The sequence below is a fragment of the Protopterus annectens genome, chromosome 9.part0, assembly GCF_019279795.1.
Source record: "Protopterus annectens isolate FY-2018-M chromosome 9.part0, PAN1.0, whole genome shotgun sequence".
NCBI lineage: Eukaryota > Metazoa > Chordata > Ceratodontiformes > Protopteridae > Protopterus > Protopterus annectens.
This window is the reverse complement of record NC_056743.1, coordinates 475,890,020-475,914,714: the sequence shown is the minus strand read 5'-3', so window position 1 is coordinate 475,914,714 and position 24,695 is coordinate 475,890,020. Positions and strand designations below refer to the sequence as shown.

The 24,695-nt window shown below is 39.2% G+C and overlaps 1 protein-coding gene across 1 annotated transcript in view; it reads left to right on the top strand.

Annotated features, from left to right (window-relative positions):
• Positions 1–18,336: 18,336 nt before the first annotated feature.
• ANXA4 (annexin A4) overlaps positions 18,337–24,695 on the top strand; it is a gene marked incomplete in the record, with an annotated part of 219,510 nt that continues 213,151 nt past the window's right edge. Inside the window, 1 exon segment of the mRNA XM_044083017.1 lies at positions 18,337–18,469.

Here is a 24,695-nt window from a genome sequence, read left to right as displayed (position 1 = left end):
CTAACACTATCGTTCAGCATAAAAACAACGGCTATCTCTCCTCTGCTACTTTCCTAGACCTATCTAAAGCATTTGACATGGTCCCAGACAAACAACTTATCTCTGTCCTCAATAACCTATCCTTCTCTCAATCAGTCACCAACTGGTTTCAGAGTTACCTGTCTGACCGCCAACAATCCGTTGTATGGCAGAATGACATATCTCTCCAACTACCTGTCTCCATAGGGGTTCCCCAAGGATCCATCCTTGGACCCCTACTCTTCTCTGTTTACACCAATAATCTAGACTCTGCCACCAAACATGGCACACTCATACAATACGCAGATGACTCAACCATCATCTGCTCAGCCCAGTCCCTACCCAAACTGCAAAAAGTCACACAGGAAGCCTTTTCCTCTGTTGAAACTTGGTTATCCGATGCCCAGTTAATACTCAACCCAAATAAAACTAAACTACTCATCTTCCAACCCAGCAAACATACTCAAAACAACTCTCACTTTAATATCACAGCAAAAGACAACACCACTATATTCCCAACTGAACACACCAAATTGCTAGGGGTGGAAATAGACAGTAAACTAAAATTTGACATTCACATATCCATGACCATAAAAAAAGTCCACAAAAAAATAGGAGCGTTATACAGAAATAAGCAATTTCTCACCAAAGCAGCAAAGATTTTAATAGCAAATTCCCACCTTATCTCCACCCTACTTTATGCCTGTCCAATATACACCAACCTAAAGTAATGCAATCTAAACAAGCTAGAGACCTGCTACAACAAAATCGCCAAATTCGCCACAGGGGCATCCTACCGTAGTCACCACTGTCTCTCACTTGCTGAACTGGGCTGGCTTGAACTGTCTCACCTCCTTCAGTGATATCAACTCTCACTCGCCCACAAACTAGTAAACCATCCACTAAATGTCCCATCCCTCCAGAATCTACTCCAGTCCTATCACACCACCAGACCATTAAGATCCAGAAACAAAAATCACTTGCAGATCACTAAAGCCAATAACTCTGCTGGTGAAGCACTATTCTCTTGCACCATAGCCAAATTATGGAACTCCCTTCCACCCACAATTACCTCTGTACCATCATGCACTCACTTCAAAACATTACTAAAAGTGCACCTAAAAACATGCTGGCTATGCCCTGGCAACTCCCACTCTAATATCACCCACCCCATCCAACCACTACCTTTCTTTCCACTCCACTAACTACCTTGATTATAGCAAGCTCAGATGCTCATAAGCCTAGTGCTTATTATACAGCAGGAACTTCTCATTGTAACATTTGTTAATGTCTGTTATGTACTTCACAGATAAAGATTCTAGTTGTCTACTGATGTACTATGTTCTTCATCTGTGAATATGTTGTAAGTAATTGCTATGTTAAATTGTTAGTCGCTATGTAATCCAGTGTAACTACTGTTTGTTTATTTTAACTGTGGAGCTTTTCTCCCCGGGCCTCCACTGAAAATGGACCTATGTCCAGTTGGACACTCCCGGTCAACAAATGTAAATAAATAAATAAAATTAAAGTAGTCTGTTCCTTTGAGTTTCTCTGCTATAGCAGGATAATCTCAGGTTTTCTTTGTCTCATCTTTTAACTTTACCATTTTTTTGAAACACCTCCTCTTGATATACCTCAAGCTTGACTAACCTATTTTTATTTCAACCTCTGATTTTTGCAGTTTTATCAGTTCTTCTGAATAGCTAGTTAAACTTTTTTTTTTTTTTTTTAGCCTGCTCTTCTTTGACTGATATTCCTTCTGTGTTTTGCTTATATGGAACACCTCTGAATATATTTGATTTATTTTTTCCTCTATAAAACTGCAAGATTCTTCCCAACCAAATGTATTGTTCTCCTTTTCTGGATTGTTTCCCCTTATATTCTCTCTATTTTTTTTTTTTTTTTTTGCTGGTGTCTAGGCAATGTAATTACTAGCCAGTAAATGAATACCACGCCAGATGGTAGGCTGTACATGCCTCCGTTTCTCAGTTTCAATTTTCGCAAGTTGGTCCATGTGTAAGCATCCTAGAAATCCCACTTGCAGTCATATGTTAATCACATTTATGGACAGTGAAACATAAAGAAAGAATAAAATATATTTTGTACTGGTGTCCTTGATGGAACAAACAGACAGCATAGAGAAAACAGAGACATATGTATAACTTTCAATAAACCAAATGCAATGGAAAAATAGTTTCACATTATAAACAAATTCATCCATGAAATAAAATTTCTGTTATGTGTATACTATAACTTGAAGATACAAATAACACCATTGTATGTATGTGTATATATATATATATATATATATATATATATATATATATATATATATATATATAAATATAAATATAAATTTAATGTTGTTACAACAGCCATATTAATATCTTTGTCAGTGATTTCTGCTTCTACAGTTCCTGAGTGTGTTCCTAAATAAACTATATATTTCACACCACTGAGTGATTACCTCACTATTTAAGATAGGGTAAACTTCTTGGAAAAAAACATTACCTTATTCTGACTTGCATAAAACGTTCTCATCTGCCATATAAACTCAATGTAGTCACTTTATAATGAGTTCTTGCAAATTTTCGATTAATTGTAAATGCAAGTGACACACTTACATAAATGCAATATCTATTTGAGATCATTATGAATAATTCACATAACAGAGTTTATTAATAGCATTGATTTAAAATGGGGGATACAGAATAGTAATGGGGTGACATAATGGCTAAGGTCTTCACCTCATAGACACAAAGTACTGAATTTGATTCTAACCTCAGATTATTGGCTAATCTTAAAAATTACCCTGTAGGTATTGTCTGCTTTCTCATGGCCCTCTAAATTAACAACTCCTGTTGTGGAACACCAGTCCATTTACTTAATTAGTTTATTTAGTATTCACCTATGAATCTAAGAACCTGAAAGGGTATCATTAAGGGATTGTATGCTATGTTATGTTAGTATCTCCAGTAAAGAGGCTGAATGCTTATCCTACCTCTGCTTTTATGGCCATTTCTGATAATCTGCACATGATTATTTGTGTGTGTGTGTGTGTGTGTGTGTGTGTGTGTGTGTGTGTGTGTGTGTGTGTGTGTATGTATATATATGACATGAACAGTATTACTCTTCTTGGCTTTAAATAGCATTATATTGTATTATTCCATGCTACGCAAGTACAAAATGAATTCATGTACTATTACTAATTCAGCATTTTGATGTATTAATCACAATTTACCCTATCTTTGAGGTACTTGTAATTTTTTACTTTTTCTTTTAAGTCTTTATGGATACATAAGTGGACTGTTTGGCTGTACTTTAGAAACACAGGGTCTTTAAACCTAACTGATATCCATAACCATTAAGGTGTCTGCAAAATATCAAAACTAGCATCCAAAACAAAGAGTAAAAAGGTCACACAGACAATCCAATTAGTAAAAACTACAAGGAAAAACCTAGTCAAGCTAAAGTTTTCACTGTGTGATACCATTAACCTCTTGTAATAGAGACCCATGGGATGTATACAAATGACCCCTTAAGGACATCGAGTGTTTCAGCTATATGGCTTCTGAATATCCATGACCTTTTTAGTGTATGCTTTGGATTTTATTTGAAATATTTTGCAGACACCATAATGGTTATGAACATCAGTTGGGTTTAAAGATCCTGCGGTTCTAATGTATAATCAAACAATCCAATTATGGTGTGTTGAGAAGGTCATAAGAAGGCCAAAGCATGCAAATCCACAGCTTGTGGGGTTTGGCTCTTTTGGCCTAAATGTATCCATAAAGACTTAAAAAACTCAAAAGTAAAAAGTCATGGACATTCACTATATATATTATTATATATACCAAATCCAAGGTCGCACTACAGTGGCGAAAGGGCAGGTTTCCTTATAGCTATGCTACCGGTAAGTAAGTATTTGGTAATGCTTCCTTTATGTTGGCCAACTATCATCTTTCAGTGAAAATCATTACAATCATATGGCCATTCTGTTAACAGAGGTTTCGACAGTTAATATTCAACAAACAGCCATTCTATGAATGTACTATTTAACAATTAACCATAGATGGTCAAAAACAACAAAAATCTACCTTTTTTCTGTTTTTATACAGGGGCAAACTCCCGTGCTCCCCCACATCCCCTGCATATAATATATAATACCAACTCCGAGACTGCACTACAGTGGGGAAAAGGGTAAATTCACCAATCTGCACTATACTGCGATCTCCATTCAAAAGCTTTGAATTTTTGGAAACTTGATCATATCATCTTGACAATATGATGGTTATCCCACTCCACAAAGGGGAAGCCACGACGGACCCTGGGAACTACCGCCCCATTAGCCTGATGAGCCTGGTCTGCAAGGCCATGGAACGTATCATCATGGAACTCATAAACAAAGACATTGGTAATCTCCAAACTCTGAACCCTACCCAGTTCGGATTTGTAAAAGGCAGATCATGTCTCCTAGTTCATAGTTTAGTACTAAGCTAACTGCCCTTGCAAGCCATTTTAAGCCTAGCCAGTTATCCGTTGTGAGACTCAAACCCTGCACCTTGTGTTTGTAAGGCAAACAACTTATACATTAAGCCACCCTCCCTACCCTGATTGTCTTCTTTGAAGCAGTCACCAAAGCCATAGATGAGGGTAAGGTGGTTCACACAGCTTATCTAGATCTCGCCAAGGCTTTCGACACCACCCCCCACTCTGGAATTATAGATAAGCTCACTAAACTAGGTATAAATCCCTATGTCACAAGATGGGTTGCCAACTGGCTCACAGACAGTACCCATACTGTGAAAGTAGCAGACTCCAAATCCGACTTCAGACCAGTGACAAGTGGAGTACCACAGGGTTTAGTCCTGAGTCCTCTCCTGTTTGCTATCTACTTCTCTGAAGTACAGGCTAACACAGAAGGTCTTTGACTAACAAAGTCTGCAGATGACTGCAAACTACGAGCCATAATTGAAACTCCTAACAATATGGACATACTACAAAAGGGCCTCACTGAGACAGATGCCTGGTGTCAAAGCCATGGCCTAAAGCTCAATGCCAAAAAGTGTATTGTCATCCCCCTTGGTAAAAACTCTGTACCCATGAACTACCACATAGCTGGTAGTCTACTTAATGCTGAAAATGTGATAAAGAGATCTTGGGACACAGGTGGACAGTAGTCTCTCCTTTGATAATCACATTACCACAGTGGTCAGGAAATCCTTCTACATGGCTCACCTCATCACAAAAGGTTTCTCATCCAGAAATAAAGAAGTCATTGTTCCCCTCTACTCATCACTCATTAGACCCATTATAGAGTACAATGCCCCTTTTGGTATGTACCTCACAAGACATCTACAACAACTGGAAAGGCCACAGAAATACCTCACAAAGAGGATTACTGGCCTCAAACAGATGCCCTACGTAGACCGCCTCAAAAAACTCCAGCTTTACTTCATTGCATATCACCTACTCAGAGGCGATCTCTGCTTAACATACAAAGCTATGTCAAACCCAGAGCTGTTGGACATGCTCCACTTAAAGAAATCCCAATCCGTCCGAGCTACATGCTCTAGGGACCTCAACTTTGTCACCACAATAAACAAAACATACTGGAGGGATAGATTCCTGTCCCAGAGACTTCCCAGACTCTGGAACAGACTGCCTATCTATGTCAAACAGAGCTCCTCATTAGCACTCTTTTGATTGGATGAGAAATAGGAAATTCACCCCAGGGATCACTTCTGCGGATCTGCTTGACAAGGGCACAGGAAAATAATTTTCTTGGGTGGCAAAAGCCAGGGTACATTTTTGGGTAGGCTTATATAGGTCCTAGGGCCAATAGCCTAGTACCTACCTATGAACCTATGAACCTATGAGAAAGCAGAGATGTGTTGGATAGGTAGGCTGCAGGCATAGAAATCTCCAGGTCTTAATGCCTACTTATCAATTAAACCTGCACTGAAAGGGAGAAGGCTTAGGAGGCATGTGTGAAATCTTGATAGTGAGGGTGTGTCAGTAAATTAAGTCTTGACTGGATATGCCTTAGTATTTAAATGTTTTTAACTGACTTGTTTTATATGGATCTGATGAAGGATCGGGTGAACTGAAAGTACTTATCCAATAAAGAAAATCTTCCATTTTACTGGTGTCATACATTCTGTTACCCTGGTCATGGTGACTGTGGTACTTATTTTGTTGATTGGATACTTCAAATTACACAGTTCTTCAGTGGGAGGCTTCCTAGTTTTGTATATATATATATATATATATATATATATATATATATATATATATATATATGGTTTACTATTGAAATTGCGAACATCACTCGGTCGACTGTTGGATGGTCGAACGCATAAGGTCGGAAACACAGATGTCGAAGACTTTATAATCAATTGAGGAACGGTTTTAACATGGGTCGAGGTAGGGAAGATGGTTGTAGTAGGGAATAATACTGTACACCTACCTCGACCCATGTTAAAACCGTTCCTCGATTGATTATAAAGTCTTTGACATCTGTGTTTCTGACCTTATGCGTTCGACCATACGACAGTCGACCAAGTGATGTTTGCAATTTCAATAGTAAACCTATATATATATATATATATATATATATATATATATATATATATATATATATTGGTTTGGTCATAGCATACATTTATCATGTTCCACTGTTTTTAGTAATTTATTTTGTTGGTGAAAGTGGTCAACTTATATTACAGTCAAACTTCAGAAGTTCGACTGTAATAGAATTTGGAAATTTTCCTTCTTTCTCCATGGTTGTGCTGTTGTGGAGATAGTATATTTCATTTCTGGGGATGTGGAGAAAAAGACCCTACATAAAAGCAAAATGTTGAGTTGTTCTAGGTGATCACAAAAGTAATGCATTTGTTTACATTTATGATAACATGTAGGTTAGGGTTAGAATAATGACTAGGACAAGGGATAGATTTAGTACTCTGTCTGTATGCTGTTGTATGTGATGTGTGCAGGAGCATCTTGTATATTGGTAGTGTTACAGAAAGGTTTTTTCTAAGGTTAGATGTAAGATTGGGGTTAAGGCAAGGTTAGTTTTAGAGTTGGCACACATTTCTAAGGATAGGTAGTGGAGTGAATATTTATATATTTATATTTTATATATGTATATATATATATATATATATATATATATATATATATATATATATATATATATATATATATATATCTACACACACACACACACACACACACACACACACACACACACACACACACACACACACACACACACACGTATACACAGACAGACATATGTATACATAAACACACACACACACACACACACACACACACACACACACACACAAACACACACACACACACACACACACACTCACACACTCACACACATATATATATATTTTTATTTTATTTTTATTTATTGTAGTTGGTTTACCAGGATAGTCCATTGGGCCATAATGAACCTGTTTTCAATGGAGTCCTGGGGAGAAAAGCTCCAAAAAATACATTTTTTGTACTTATGAACATGCATTCTTAGATACAAACAAAGTTTAACAATAGGTACAACAGTTAAAAATAAAGCAATATCAAGTAGTACAGCAAGTGTGCATTTAAAATACATTGCAGAAAAATGAATTAACTATTTAGCATGAGCTTATCCATTTATGCAGAGTAGTTAAGAGAACAGGTTACTTACTAGAAAGGAAGAGGAGGTACAATGACCTGATGAAGTGGGGGAAGAGGAGGGATATGGAGTCTAATAATTTATATGGACTTATCTGGTTGATTTAAAGATGTGAGCAGAGCATGAAGGTATGAGAGTAGGTGAAGAGTAGGTTATGTAGGGTGGGAGCAGGAGCATTCCCAATGTGATGTCAGGTGTGTATGAAGGGATTTTTTGAAAGCAGTGTGATTAGAGGTGGTGTGGATGAGTGGGGGAAGGGAGTTCCAGAGGCGAGCTAGGTTGAAGGATAGAAGGTTTTTGCCTGGGGGATGAGTAGGTTTATGTACTTTGAGTAGGTTTTGATTGTTTGATCTTAATACTCTATTGGGTAGGTGCATATTAAAAGCAGAAGATAGGGAAGGACAGAGGGAGGGATTAAGGATAAGCTTGTGGGCTAGAGTTAGTTGTGTGTAAGTTAGTTGATTAGGAAGCTCTAGCCATTTTAGTTTATGGAGGGAAACACAGTGGTGGTAGAAGACTTGTGGCTAGTGGCGAATTTTGCAATTTTATTGTAGCAAGAGGAAAGTTGTTTTTTGAGAGAGGATTTAATGTTAGTTAGGAGTGGGGCGCCATAGAGAAGGGAGGGGATAAGGAGGGATGTAGCGAGAGTTGTTCTAGTGGCAGAGGTGAGGTATGCATTTTGTCTATAAAGCATACCAAGTTTTTGATGTGTCTTTTTGATGTTTTTTTGTAGGTGAGAGGTAAATTTAAGTTGGTTGTCAATTTGTACCCCTAGTAGTTTGGTGTCTGACATCAATTCTAGGGGTGAGTTATTTTGGCTAATGATTGAAAATGTATTCATATTGAGAGAAGTAGCTTTAGAAGGAGTAAAAATCATAAGTTTGGTCTTGGAGGCATTAAGAGCAAGGTGGTTTTTTAACATCCATTGCTCTGTTGTAGAGAAAGCATCCTGAGTTAGTTTTTGAAGTGTAGTGATAGAGGTGGCTGAGCAAATGATTGTTGAATCATCTGCATATTGGATGATGTTTGAGAAAGGGAGTGATTTGTGAAAGTCATTTATAAATATGTTGAAGAGAACAGGACCGAGAATGGAGCCTTGTGGAACACCTGTGGGGTACTAAGAAATGAGGAGGTAGTTTTTTTCCATTTTACTGCTTGATTTCGGTTGGATAGGTAACTGGAGAACCAATTCAAGGAGGAAGAAGAAAGGTTAAGTTCAGAGAGCTTAGTAATGAGTAGGCTATGTGAGATGGTATCGAAGGCTTTGGAGAGGTCTAGTAGCAATGTAGAAACAATTAAGCCAGAATCACGAGCTCTATTTACTGTTTCTAGGAAGGAAAGGAGGGCAGTCATTGTGCTGTGATTAGGTCTGAAGCCATGTTGTGTGGGAGTTATAAGGTGATTGTCTAGGAGATGAGAAAGAAGTTGAAGTTGAACACATTTTTCTAGGATTTTTGAAATACGGGACAGGATGGCTATGGGACGAAAGTTAGTGACACTGTTGTTGTTGCCCCCTTTGTGGAGAGGAATAATATATGCCTGTTTCCAAATTTGGGGAACTGTGCATTCTTTTAAGGAACGGTTGATTAGGATGCTAATGGGATATGCAAGTGTTTCAGCAGCTATACTAAGAAAGTAGGAAGGTATGTTATCAGGGGCGTTGGTACCAGGTTTCAGTTTGAGAAGGAGTTTCTTTATAGTAGATGTTGGCATGGGAGAAAAAGAGAGGTGAGTGGGGTTGGGAGAGGGAGAGTTGGAGGGTGGAGGTGTTTGGGGTAAAGGTTGGGTAGCAGAAGAGGTGGAGGAGTTAGAGGAAGGGAAGCAGGGAGTGGAATTTTGGAAGGATAGAGTGTGAGTGGGGGGAGTGGAATTTGGGAAGGATAATGTGTGAGTGGGGGGGTGAGGGGATGCTTGAGGGTATGGTGGAGTTGGAGAAAGAAGAGGTCAGTTTGGCAATAGAGTCAATAAAAAATGAGTTAAATTGGGTGGCCAGGTCTAGTTCAGAGGCTTTTGGGTCTGGGGTGGGAGTATCTGGAGTACTAGGGTGAAGGAGACTAGAGATCCCTTTCCAGAATTTTTGAGGGTTTTGTTTTTATTTTGGTTTTGGAGTGTAGAAAAATAGTTTCGTCTGTCAGAAGTGATGAGTTTCTTTACTTTATTTCAAAGCATTTTATATTCATTAAGGAGCAGATATATATATATATATATATATATATATATATATATATATATATATATATATATATATATATATATATATATCTTTGTATTCATTGCAGTTACTGTATTCTTATTGTTTTTTAATGCTGTATTTTTTTCTTGGAACTTATTGGTTTTATATTGCCTCACTACAACTATTGTATTTTAATAATGTATTTCGTTTTGATCTTGGAGCTTTTCTCCCCGGGCTTTCACTGAAAATGGGCTCATTGTGGCTCAGTGGACTTTTTCCGGTAAACAAATGTCAGTAAATAAATAAATAAATATATGCTGGCCTTATGTTAAACCAAGTCCTTGTTTACCTCAACTGGTGGTAGCTTGGGTGGATGTAAAAGATCCCAAAGCACTTAAAATGAATATGGCAAGTTCCCCAGTGCTCTGGCCAAATTTCCCCTAGTATAAGTACCACCTTGGGTCTCCCACAAAAAGAGGCCAGTGGCCTACTGGAACTAACCCACCCAAGAAAGTATAAAGAAATATACTTAGAAATATATGTGCAGAGAAACATACACTCATGCAGGAACTCACACACACCATGCACACACACACACACACACACACACACACACACACACACACACACACACACACATATATATATGTGTGTGTGTGTGTGTGTGTGTGTGTGTGTGTATATATATATATATATATATATATATATGTATATGAATTTTCTGTTTGCACTTATTTTTAAAATCGTTTTTTTCTCAAAACTTGCATTTTATCTGTCTTTGGCCTAGCACTCTTGTGTGGGGTCATTTACGGCACTGTTATAACTTGTTGATACTTGTGGACCTCTGCTATCTCTGAAAAAAAATAAAAAAACAAAAAAAATCTTGCTTTTTTCCCACTTTTCTGAGATTTAAAAAAGTTCAGTTACAGGCTTGCTGTTCTTGAACTGTTTGTAAGTTTCTTGGAGGCCATTTTTTGCTTGGGCTAAAGGGAAGTCTCTCTGTTGATCAGTGGCAGTGAAAAACATTGAGCAGCATGCCTGGCCCTGTGGGAGCGGTTACTGACTTGAAACTGTAGTTTTATTGGCCATTTTGGGTCAATTCCAAACTCCTTCATCTTCCTCTCTTAAAACCTGGTTGCCTCATGGTTTTGGCGTCTTTTCAGGCTTGTTGGCTGTTGGTGAAGCACCCACCAAGAGGAGAAAACGCTGAGAGAAGAAAGAAGCCACTTTTGAGATTTTAAGTATTTTTCCTCTGTTTATTTGCTACGTTTTTCTGCATAGCCGCCTATTTTGAGCATTTTCTGGCTTGTTAAACTTGATTTCTGCATTAGTAACTGTATTTAGAGCACAACCTAGAGCTGTTTACTGAATTTCCTGTTTGTACTTATTTTTAAAATTGTTTTTTTCTCAAAACTTGCATTTTATCTGTCTTTGGCCTAGCACTCTTGTGTGGGGTCATTTACTGCACTGTTATAACTTGTTGATACTTGTGAACCTCTGCTATCTCTGAAAAAAACAAAAAAAAATCTTGCTTTTTTCCCACTTTTCTGAGATTTAAAAGAGTTCAGTTACAGGCTTGCTGTTCTTGAACTGTTTGTAAGTTTCTTGGAGGCCATTTTTTGCTTGGGCTAAAAGGAAGTCTCTCTGTTGATCAGTGGCAGTGAAAAACATTGAGCAGCCTACCTGCCCCTATGGGAGTGGTTACTGACTTGAAACTGTAGTTTTATTGGCCATTTTGGGTCATTTCCAAACTCCTTCATCTTCCTCTCTTAAAACCCTCTTTTGCGCGTTTTTGCACGTTTTTGTGCATAGCGCAACAGTGGGCAGCACCGCCTAATTGGGTTTAAACTATTCCTGGCTCCACAAAGTCTGCTCTTCACTTTTTCCCTTAGAACTGCTCTATCTTTCAATTTAAACACCATATTCTCATTCTAAGGCCCTTCACTGGTCCAATTAAGTAATCCTACAAGTTAGCACTATTAAACCATAAGAACTACTTACTCTTATACTCTCTACGATTACCCTGTCCTCTATTGGTCCGACTTAAATTCAGTTTCCCTATATTACTCTAGCATGTCCAAAGGTCAGTCAATTGTTTCCTCTCCAGTCCAGCTGGTGAATCTGGGAATTTTGAGGCAATGTTACAACTGTCTCATGTACACGGACAACCCTCTCCTCCTCCATACAGGTTCAAATATATGTGAGAGATGCAACTATTTAGCCAAACTGGAGGCTGAGCTCTCTCATCTCAAAACTGGTGTAACCAGTCAGGAGGAGAAGGTAACCTCACACAACACAATTCCAGTATCACATAGTCCCACCACATCAGCGAATACACAAAAACATACTCGGAGGCTCTAAATAAAAATCTACCTAAGCAACAGAGACCTCCAAAGTAGACATCCAAGCAAACGCTACCTGTAAACAAAACACGCACAACACATAGCCCACAAAGTCAGTGTGCCAAGCAGCCAGAGCCCTTAAGGCTGAATAACACACCTGATACTCTTGTAATAGGTGACTCTATTGTCAGACAAACTGATGTCCCGCTCACCAGGCTGGATAAAGAGAAGGTCACGGTGAGCTGCCTGTCGGGTGCTAGGATCCGCCACATAACGCAAGCACATAGGTCACTCCAAAGCAAATACAAATATGACTCAGTCATTGTACATGCTGGTGTGAAAGATCTGAGACGTACCTCCCTGGACTACATGAAAAGAGACATAGAGGAGCTCTCTGATCATGTAGCCCAGGCTGGTATGACCCAGACCTTGAGCAGCATCTTACCCTCACCTAGAATGATGCCACAGTACAAAGACAAAATGATCGATTTTAACAACTGGCCAAAATTTTGGTGTCATTCAAAGGGGATCCAGTGTCTGTCAGCCCGGGATGACATGCTCGACAAGCCACGTTGCTTCACTAGGGATGGCTTGCACCTGTCACCACTGGGCTTTCGGATATTGGCAAAGGCTCTTGCCACCCCCTAGTGCCTTTTTTAGGCAAGGCTCAAAAGTCAAACCCACCCCCATAGACAGCACAAGGAACAAGAAACTAAGGATAATGCTGCTTAACGCCAGAAGTCTTAATCTCAAGATGCACGCACTCAAAGCTCTCCTCAGTATGGAGAACATTGATATATGTGCAGTGACAGAAACCTGGTTCAAGGCTCCAGAGAGCACCCCGGCACTACCAGGCTATACCTCATATCATGCTTTTCGGCCCCAAAACCCGGACCGAACCACAAAAGGAGGGGAAGTTTCCATATTTATCAAGGATATCCACACCTCCAGGTTAGTGGCATTGCACAAAGTATCGGAGACCATCCATGTGCAACTAACAGTGGGCAAGACTGCTTTTCAGTTTATAGCATCCTACAGACCACCCTCTCAAAGTCAGGAATCCCACTCGGCTTTCCTGAAAACATTGGAGAACATGAAGATCTCTCCAAACACCATTATATTGGGTGACTTCAACTACCCAAACATTGACTGGGAGCACTACTCAAGCCCCAGCACCTTAGCCCAAAGGTTACTGGAAATTATAAACTCAAATGCTATGGAACAACTAGTCACCACTCCCACAAGAGGGGACAACATACTAGACCTGATCATTACCAACATGGGGACTCTATGCTCCACACCAGAAGTATATCCCTCATTGGTAAGATCAGACCATAAATTAATTTCACTGGATGTCCACATCCCAACCCCACCCCTAGCCCAGAAAACCACAGTGAAAAACTTCTCAAAAGCGAACTTCTCACTTCTCAAAACCGAAGTGGAATCCTTCAAGGCCCCAGGGCCAGTGGAAACTACGGCCCAAACTGCAGAATCCTATATAAACACATTCTAAGGACATCTCCAGGAATGCATGGATCATGCTATCCCAAACAAAACCAAGACCCAATCATCCAAAGGCAGGCGTCCAGTCTGGTGGACCCCTGCCATAAATAAACTGTACAACAGAAGCAGGAAGCTACTACATGACAGAGCAAAATCCCTAATAGGGAAGGCATCTCTGATCAGTACTAGCAAAAAATTACGATCCCTCATAAAATCCTCCAAGGCCAGCTTCGAGAGAAAAATTGCACAGGACACCAAAGACAATCATAAGGCTTTTTTCAGTTATGTTAGGAACTTGGGGTGCAACTCCCAGACTTGTTCTGAGTTGATTCTAAATGACATAAAATACACTGAACCCACAGACATCACCAATATCCTGGCAGACAGGTTCAGTGCAAACTTCTCCACCCCCTCCCCCCCAAAAGAGCAAGTATCTATCCCGGCAGAGGGCTGCCTCCCAAACATCTCTGATGCTCAGGTGAAGGCTGCCCTCTCCAAAGCAAAAAACACTGCTTCCATGGGACCAGATGGCATCCCAGGTTGCGTCCTACATGAACTCCAAGAGGAACTAATCCCTCAAATAAAACAGCTATACAATCTCAGCCTCACTACAGGATATGTGCCCACAGAATGGTGTACAGCAACAGTGGTCCCACTCCACAAAGGTGGAGCCTCTACGGACCCTGGAAACTATCGCCCATAAGCCTGACTAGCTTAGTCTGCAAGGCTATGGAGAGGATCATCATGGAGCTCATAAACAAAGACATTGGGGACCTACAGACACTAGATCCTACCCAGTTCGGCTTTGTCAAGGGCAGATCCTGCCTTTTGAACCTGGTTGACTTCTTCAAAACAGTCACCAAAGCCATAGATGAAGGGAAGGTAGTCCACACAGCCTATCGGGACCTTGCAAAGGCATTTGACACAATACCCCACTCGGGCATCATAGATAAGCTATCCAGCTTAAATATAAACCCCTATGTCACAAGATGGGTCGCAAACTGGCTCAAAGACATAACCCACAGAGTGAGAGTTGCTGGAGCCATGTCAGACTCGAAACCGGTCACAAGTGGTGTCCCACAGGGTTCTGTCCTGGGACCACTCTTGTTCGGTATATACTTTTCTGAGGTACAGGCAAACGTGGGAGGACTATGGCTCACCAAGTTCACAGACGACTGCAAACTGGGCGTCATAATCAACTCTCCAGCTGACACAAACATCCTTCAAAAAGGTCTCACAGAGACAGATAACTGGTGCCAGCGCCATGGTTTAAAGCTAAATGCCAAAAAATGTATAGTCATACCCTTTGGCAAAAACAATGTGCCCACAAATTACCACATAGGCGGAAACCCATTAAGTACAGAGAAAGTTATTAGGGACCTGGGGACCCAAGTTGATAGCAATCTCTCCTTTGAAAACCACATTACCAAAGTGGTTAGAAAGACCTTCTACATAGCCCACCTCATCACGAAGGGTTTCACATCTAGATCAAGAGAGGTAATCGTGCCCCTTTATTCATCCCTCATCAGGCCCGTCATAGAATACAATGCCCCTTTTGGGATGTACCTTACCCGACACCTGCAGCAACTAGAATGACCCCAAAAGTATCTCACCAAGAGGATCAAGGGTCTCAAACAGATGCCATATGCTGCTCGGCTAAAAAAACTCCAGCTCTACTCAGTTGCATACCGCCTACTTCGAGGCGATCTATGCCTGACATACAAAGCTATGTCAAATCCAGAATTAATGGACATGCTCCACCTCAGTAAATCTAAATCCCTTAGAGCCACACGCTCGAGGGACTTGCACCTCAGCACAGAAATAAATAGAACTTGCTGGAGGGACAGGTTCATAACCCAGAGGCTCCCTTCACTCTGGAATAGAATTCCAGTTCATGTGAGGCAGAGCACCTCACTGAATCTCTTCAAGAAGAATCTCGATAGGTGGATGGGGGATCGTAGGTTTATCCCAGGGATTACTCCCGTGTCACTATTAGACAGAGGCACAGTAAACTAAACCTTAAAAAGGGCACAGTATACTCAAATCAAGGGGTGGCGTAAGCCATACAGAATCAGGCTAGGCTTATAATTGCCCCAGGGCAGATAGCCTAGTATGAACCTATGAACCTATATATATATATATATATATATATATATATATATATATATATATATAGACACCCCCACACACATGCACACAGTGCTTTGTGCTCTTGATTGCTATTGTAAGAGGCAGTGGATGGATGAATTTTTTCATAAAAGTATGGAATCTGAGTCATTGGTTTGAGTGGGCAGGGGGTGGCATCCCCAGGTCATATAAAAATGGTAGCAGTAGTAATAATAAAAACTTCTGGTAGAACTTCTGGTGTGAAAATATGTGTACGGTACATCTCAATTGTCCATATATTTGGCTCATATTTTTGATATATTCCTTATAAAATGTGTGTTTTTCTAGCAAATTACTGAGGACTGACTTCACTAAGTAATAACAGACATTTGAGTTTCAGACTTTATGTCCTTCAGGAAAAATACACACTTTTTATAAGCTTGTTATCTGAGCAACTGTTTAGGTGTGTAAGTGCAATACTTAAAATCTGTCACCGTTTTGGGCCTTTGCCCTGTTACTTTTGGCTTTGTCCAAACTTATTGAACTAAGGAGTTGAGAGGTGTAAGAATGCAGGTTACTACTTATTTAAAAGTTGTTCTGCAGTTTTTCTTTTAAGAAAGAAAAATGAAAGAAAATATGTGCACCAGTGCTGCTTTAAGTATAAATTTTATTTTTATTCAGTTAAAATAACACATTTACTGAACCTTTTTGTCACATTTCCAAAAGTTTCTAATTTCAAGAGAACTAGCGAAACCTTTACAGTTATTGCTGATAATAAAAACATGACTCCGTACATCCACCTGTCCTTGCCTTTTGAGTTTTGTATTAGAACATTACCCCACCAGATGCGCAGTAGCAAGGACCTCCCAAACCCCGCCCAGCACTCTGCGCATGAATTTATTTTATTTTGAAAACTGTTTTGAATAAACTTGGGAAAACCATCCTCACATAAATGAGTATGCTAAACTCTATAATTATTTCATTACAAAGCCTTTTTCTCCCTTATTTGCTGGTACCAGGATTTCCAATTTCCATTGATCAAAAGCTTTGATATATTACGTTAGACTAAATAATTTGGCAGAATGTGTACTTACAAATGGTATACCGATTGAAACAGATTTTTACCTATTACAACAAACACAGAATATGCTGCATTTCTACAAAAGTATTACACTACTACAATGATAATTACAATTCTTTAAAGGGGAGGGGGTGAACACATAAAATGCTGCATGTATAAAATCTATTACACAGACTTAAAATTCCTATTCCGTAAAGGTGTGGGGTGGCGATCTTTCTGGGAGGTCTTTTTTATTGCATTTATTTATTGTCCCCACTGCCTCAGAATATTGCTTGTTGCTTTATCTCTAGAAAAAAAATGGGTAATAATCTCCAAGTGTAGTACCTCGCAGGATGCACAGTAGCAAACCCGCCCCAAACACGCCTCCAGTATGATTATTCAACAGTGTGCAGACTGGAAGTTAATTAATATTCAGCATCTGTGCCGAAAGCAACCCAAATGACATTAATGTAATGTTGTATTAGGGACATAAAACTTCATTCAGTACCAAAAAGGAAATGTTTTATTAGGGACATAAAACTAAAATGCCTGCATTAAATCACATTTCTGTCAGTCAGTTGGGCAGAGTTCACACCATTTCTCTAAATGATACTATTACATTTTAACGACATGTGCTTGCAAAGAAGTGGGGGGTGTGGGGGGATGCAGGGGGGCTTGCCTAGGGTTGCCACCTTTTCAAATACTCAAAGTGGGACATTTTTGGTACAAACATCAGATTTTGCAGGCCAAAACATACCCACGGCCAGTACAAAAGACAGAACTTCACGTTTTTGCCTAAATAAAAGCTTATTCTTGTAGCATTTTAGTTGTTTATTCTGTTTCTTATAACATCTAGGTGTTTCAGATACAGAATACCTGTTTTAGAAAACTATTACATAAAATATAGGAAATAATTTTGCCCTAAAATCTCAGGACATTTGCCATTTTTATTTTTTTTCGCAGGACAGAACTGCCCAAGAGGGACTGTCCTTCGCAAAGAGGGACAGGTGGTAACCCAATTTCCAGTAGGGTGTCTTTTTTTACTAACCTGATTTTACATTTGAAGACTAAACAATGTAAAATTTCAGTTGTCCCCCAACACACACACACACACACACACACACACACACACGAACTACAATAAAACGCTGACCAAGTGAAAACGGGCACAGAATGACTTTACACTCATCATGTCCTGATTAAAAAAAAAAAAAACACACACACACCACCATATTCAGAGTTCTAGTTTCTGTGGAATACACCCTATCCCGGTTTCTGAGTTTCTGTGAGACTTTAAATCAGCTTTAAAGAATCCAGAGGGATTACATCGCTGTTTGGCTGGCTGGCGCTCGCTCGCTCGCACGCTCACACACACACACACACACACACACACACACACACACACACACACACGCGCGGAGGTAAATAGTAAGTCCCACTTGAGAGTACCGCGTGACCCAGTAGCCCCGCCCTTGTCATATTACTTGTAAAGACCCGGTGAAGTTGTTGGGTACGTGTTCGAATTTCTTCGTTCTCTCTTCGTGAGTTGTACAGGTGTAACAGGACTTTCTAAGGTAAGTGATGGGTAATGGGGTCCACCAGGATATATGTAATAGCTTGTGTTTTTCTCATAGTGTTTGTGTTTTACGTAGGCCACAGAAGTGTGGGAGGCTGAGGTTTCTGTTTCTTCCTGGTAGGCTGAGTGCTTGACTGGGAAATGAGGCTACACTAGGCGGTTATCGCAACTCATCTGCGAATCCCAATTTCTTCTGATTTGAGTACAAACAGTGTTGACCACGTATCTTTCTTTACATATAGATATGCGGGCAACTCTTGCTTTCTTCAGTTTTGTTTCACTTTTATGTTTTGGGCGTGGATCTGTTTAATAACTTTAACTAAACTAATATCTTTCGGCTCTTCCCGGATAAGAGTCGTCACAGCGGAACTCCTGTCCGCTAATGATTGGCAGTGTATTTTTACGGTGCTGAGGTGCCAGCCCGACGCCCAACCAAGCATTTTAAATACGGGTGAACTTTTTGATGCCTGCCTGTGCATGTAATTGACAATCAGTGGTTAAAGAACATAGCCCTTTCTGGGAATAGTTTCGGCTTACATTGTTGCCAAGTGACATTAGGATACGCAGTAGTTGTGTGTCACTTAATTTTCATCTGATTTCTGTTTTGTAATGTATTTACTTTTTGTGGAAAAGATGTAAAGGGTACATACGTTTGCATGCTATGTAAGAATGTACACACACATATATTTATGCGTGCATAACTTTTTGTGTGTATATGTATATATATATATATATATATATATATATATATATATACATACACACCTGTTGACTGTCTCCATAGTTTTATACGGTAGAGCATTCATCTATTTTTAAATTTTAATGCGCGTTCTTTTGTTTAGCTGAAAAGTAGATATAGTAACAACTACTGGAAATATAGTGGTGTCTGAGAAGTTATCATTGCTGCTAAAGGTCAAAGTTTGTTTAATTGTCTGATCGTAGTTTAAAAAATGTGGACGTGGACCCTCCCAATTTCTTAGCGTAAGAAATCTGGACAAAGCCTAAAATAATTTGGGGACAAAGGTCAAAAAATTGGGACAGATTTTAAATAATGCTTTTATAAACTTAGAAAGTTGCTAGAATGGCAGAATTTGCCTAAGCATGCATTTTCTGAAGGTTATGAAGTCTGAAACTCGTATGTATGTCCCTATTTAGTTACTTCAATCCTCAGTAATTTCACATATATGCTTTTTTATGAGGAACAGACTAAACGTATGAGGCAAAAATCTGGACATTCTGTGTAAATTTGGACAGTTGAAAGGCATGGTAGTTATGCTCATTGCCTGGATTTTAACCTTGGCAGAATCAGGCGATGTATATTGGAGATTAATGGATGCCCAACAGTAGGGGGAAACTTTGTCAGGTCTGCCACTGCCGTGGGTAACAATTGGTGGCCTCAAAATCTGAGGCTAGAATACCTCTTAACAAATTCTGCATGTTTGTGTGATATTCTCCACTCTTATCATGGTGTTCTGTAGGAGACTGTCATTTCTCTGACTTGTAATAGCACAGTCTTTCTTAAATTTTTAGTCCTGAATTTCAGCTGAGCATTTATTAATATTGATGATGCGTGTGAATTCTTTTGAGGAACAGTTGTTGAACTAGTGAAGTGGATAAAAGCAAGATAAAAAGACCTTTTGGTACCTAATGACAGAAAAATATGCAGCCTGGTGCAGGAATAAGAAACATTCAACTCTTAAAATATTGAAACATTTTAGATAGTAGTGATATTTAGAACCTAAGGATGCTTTAAGATGAGGGCAGAACTGTATAACTTACTGTGCCTCAAGATTACCTCTAATAGTAAGCTTTCCATTTTCGGAACAGCAGAGTTGAGTTAAACACATGTTTGAGGAAAACCCTTTATGTTTGCAGGAGTCTTGGACATTATGTTGTACATTGCAAGAAGTGTGTGTGTGTGTGTGTGTGTGTGTGGGGGGGGGGGGTGGCTTACATTACTGTAGTAAGGCCACCAAAATAAGGCAGACTGCTGTTGTATCTTCATCCTCCAGTGAGGACAGCTACTGCAGCTGATTCCTGTAGCCATGTGGATCATTATAAAGGTAGTATCAACAACAAACAAAAGAACAAGAGGTGTATTTGTTACTATTAAACTTTCTGTGGTACATTGGCTTGAGCTGCTTGATGTATGTTTAGAAATGGGCTTTAAGTGTTTAATGAATGTTTTCAGAAGGGGAATTTTGGAGGTCCCAAAACAGCAGCAGTTACCCCTTTGCAGAGAACACATTTAAAGTATATTCAGTTTTGTTGTACTTTTATGTCTTGGTAGAATTGAGAGCCAAGCTGCAATTTCATTCTCTTTCTGTCTGTTTTTTTTAGTTTGTCTTTGCTTGCATTAAACTGTGAGATTTTGTTATGAATGAATGCACTTGAAATGTCATTTGTATCCCTAGGTTAAGGTAAGAAAACTGGTGCAGCTTGAATTTGCTTTTGCATTGGGCCATGTGGAAAAAAAAACATTCTTTCTGTTCTTCTCGGTTATGTTTGAAGACTGTTGAAGAAAGGTTGTGTGACTTGTTTTGATTATAAAGTCTTTTAATCCCAAATGGCTGTATAGAGAATGGAAGTAGTTTATAAGCCAAAGACAGAAATACCAGGTTCTTTCATTGTGAAATCTTTTCATTTTCTGTATGCCTACTTCTCCTAACCTTCTTTTTTTTTTTTTTTTTTTTTTTTTTTGTGGGGGTGGATTCCACGTCAGCAGCGAATTTATCTGCCATAGGCTATTCTGCAGGAAGCGGGTAATTGTTACTCTGTGTGGTTACTCTGTGTGGTCTCTGGTCTGCCTGATAAATTTCTAAAATAATGGAGAATGTGTGAAAATGCATTTTAGGCAGCAGTAGTAAATATTTTGTCCTGATTTTAGAAAAAAAAAAAAAAACTATGGGCTAGGTTGATTTCTAGGAAAAAAACATATAGGCCAGGTTTCGCAATGTGCAATTCACCATTGGAAGTGAAGTGGCAACAATTGGGCATGTTGGGATTCATAATCAAATGTAGGGCTACTGGATAGTTGTGAAAACTGTGTGAATATATAAAAGGTTTTGTAATATAAAGCTAAAGGAGTTCAGTCAAAATAGGAGACCAGACTTCAGATGTATGCAAGTATGAATTAAAAATTGTGCTTTATAGTTGTAAACTGCAGAACATGCAAAGCAAGTTGTGTCATTGTAAAGGTAAAAAAAAAAGCACATTGGAAATGATGGAGTTGCAAGCAGCTCTGTCTGTTCAGCAGCATTTGCTGTCCGCAAGTGCTGCTACTGTTGTAGTTAGTAGTGTGTTGAGGTGGTAGTACCCAAACCAGTATGATTTTGTCATGTCATGTTGTGTTGTAGTGTATCACAGTAGAAAATGCAGATAATACAGAAAAATGTAACTGTGTAATTTCATGTTTTTTTTTTTCTCCTTGACTTGCACTAAAAAAGGGTCTTGCATGGCCTAGTCAGACTATCCAAGTAATCAAATGTATATAAAAATATAAATGAGGTAGAAGGACCTAAAACAGTAGAAGCAGTACTGTTTTGCTAGTTTGTTTGCTGCTGCTGTCCACTGTCCTTTCCAGCAGTTCTTTTCCTTGCTACCATGTCACCTTTCATTGCATCCCTTCTTTGTGTGTGTACGTACCTATAAGATAGGGAACCTGTTCCTACAAAAAGGTGGCATGCCTCCACATTATTTTTTCCTGTTTGCCTTTGCATGGTATAGTCTCTTCTTTTCTATACTTCCATTTCAGTAGAGAGTCGATTATCCGAATGTTCATTTATCTGAAATGTCAGTTATCCAAACCATCCTTACAAAGTTTTCCGGTAGGAAAAATCATAAAATCTGAATATGTAAACATTTATACATATTTGCTTGAACATGTTTTTTGAGCTTGTAGCCAACTTGTGTGTGGAAAAATATTCTTTATTGTCCAGTAAAATTGCTTAATGGTAGAAAAGTATATTCCTGCGTGCAGAAAAAAAAACAAGAGTTTAGAAGTTTTTATCCTGCTCAATTATATGTTTGGTTATCCGAGCAGTTTGATTATCCAAACTACCCTTGGTCCCGGTTAGTTCGGATAATCGCTTCTCTACTGTGTTTGCCTTTAGAGACCAATACACATTCACCTTCTTGACCACTAAGCAACAGGTGTTGCATGTATTTTGTTGTCACTTTTCTGTTGTTGTCTGACTCTTTTTGTGGTAGCACCACTAAGTCATGCTCTCTGTAGTGTTTGTCATATCACATAAACATCTTGTGAGATGAGCACAAGGTGATGCCTTGCCAGTGCAGGTAAGACTTTGTTTTTCTGAGGACATCTGGCGGTACTTGGCTGTGCTTAACTTGTTATTTTGCTGACTTGCTCTGCTCCCCTCTGACCAGAGTATTCTAATATCCACTTGTTTTCATATAGCAATAACCCACGCCTGGGTGTGGGTAATGCTGGATTTACCCACGGTTGGCGTGGTTTGGTCCCGAGGGGTTCGCCCGAGGGACCAAACAAAGCCAACCGTGGGTAAATACAGCATTACCCACACCCAGAAGTGGGTTATTGCTATTATACCATGACATTATTTAAGAAAAGAAACTATTACTTTTCTTAAATAATGGCATAGTATAATGCCTGTTTACTGCCCTTCCACAGATGTCTGGCATCCGCGGCAGTTCTGATGTACTGCACGCCTGCGCAGTACATCAGAGCTGTGGGCAAAAGCAACGGAGAAAGCAAGATCTCCGTTGCTTTTTTTACTGTTTTCGCTATGTTAAATGGGTTTAACATAGCGAGACAGTTTTAAAATAAGCAACGGAGATGTCCGTTGCTTATTTTAAAACTGTCTCGCTATGTTAAACCCATTTAACATAGCGAAACAGTAAAAAAAGCAACGGAGATCTTGCTTTCTCCGTTGCTTTTTTTTTAAAACACTGTCTCGCTATGTTAAATGGGTTTAGCATAGCGAGACAGCTTTAAAATAAGCAACGGAGATCTCTGTTGCTTATTTTAAAACTGTCTCGCTATGTTAAACCCATTTAACATAGCGAGACAGTGTTTTAAAAGTAGAGTTATACTAATGGAAAAAAGTCCGGGCGACCGGACCTTTTTCCATTAGTATAACTCTATTTACAATGTGCACGCTGGCCAATCGGTGTGCACGCTGGCCAATCGGCGTGCATGTTTTGGGGGGATCACGGTATAATATTTGTATGTTTTGTCCATTGTCATATACAGTAGCCATGTATCTCAGCCCTTACTCAGACAAGCAATACATTTGTATGATTATTGGGATGGGGGTCATTTGTCAGTGCTTTCTTTGTCCTTGTCACTCTCTGAAGACATTGTTTTGGCTTCTCTGGATTTTTCTTTAGAAGGTTGTAATTTGTAAAATATTAGCCATGGGATGAGCTGCATTTAATTGAAGCAGAACCAACAAACACTCCAAAGTCCAAAACTCAATTCCACTCCGGATATAAAGTCCAACTCAATGGAAATGCAAAAAGACGGGTTTATTTTAAGCCGTTAAAAACATACGCTTTTCATCGGCTCACAGTCCAACTTCCACAGAAAGAATAAACAAGCAAATAGTGCCTCACCCTTATCAAGACATTTTAAACAACTCACTAATTAAGAATAACAAGTCACATGTTTGAAACTCCTGCAGATTTAAAGTCCCAGCACAAGAAAAAATACTGGAGTACAATAAATGACTGAGTACATTTAAATGAACAATGAAAGACCAAACATTGACAACATCTCACAAAAAAGCAGGTTGCTAAAGGACAATGTATACATGCACACACAAAATCTGAGCAGCCTGTAAAAATAAACAAATTCTAAACAACTATAAAATTCGCCCACTGCCGAATTGGCAAACTAAAATTAAATAAAGCACTCACGGTTACTGTCAGTCGGGCCTTGTGTATAAAGTGTATACTAAAAATGTGAAATATTACTAATAGAATGGATGAACTAGGGTAACATGGACCACAATGTTGAGCTCAAATAAAACTCCAGTGATAAAATGAAGAGACTAACATTCAATAACAAAATGTAAAATATATGTAAACCCCTGAGGGTAGTGTGGGGTTTCAACAGATCACCTACTGAGCCTTTTTAACTTCAGTAAACAGGCCGGGTTCAAAGAACCATTGAGACCAGGCACATGGCATGCGTCCAACTTGAGTTGCCACCACAATTCTCTAGTCAGTTCCAGCCCGAGGGGAGG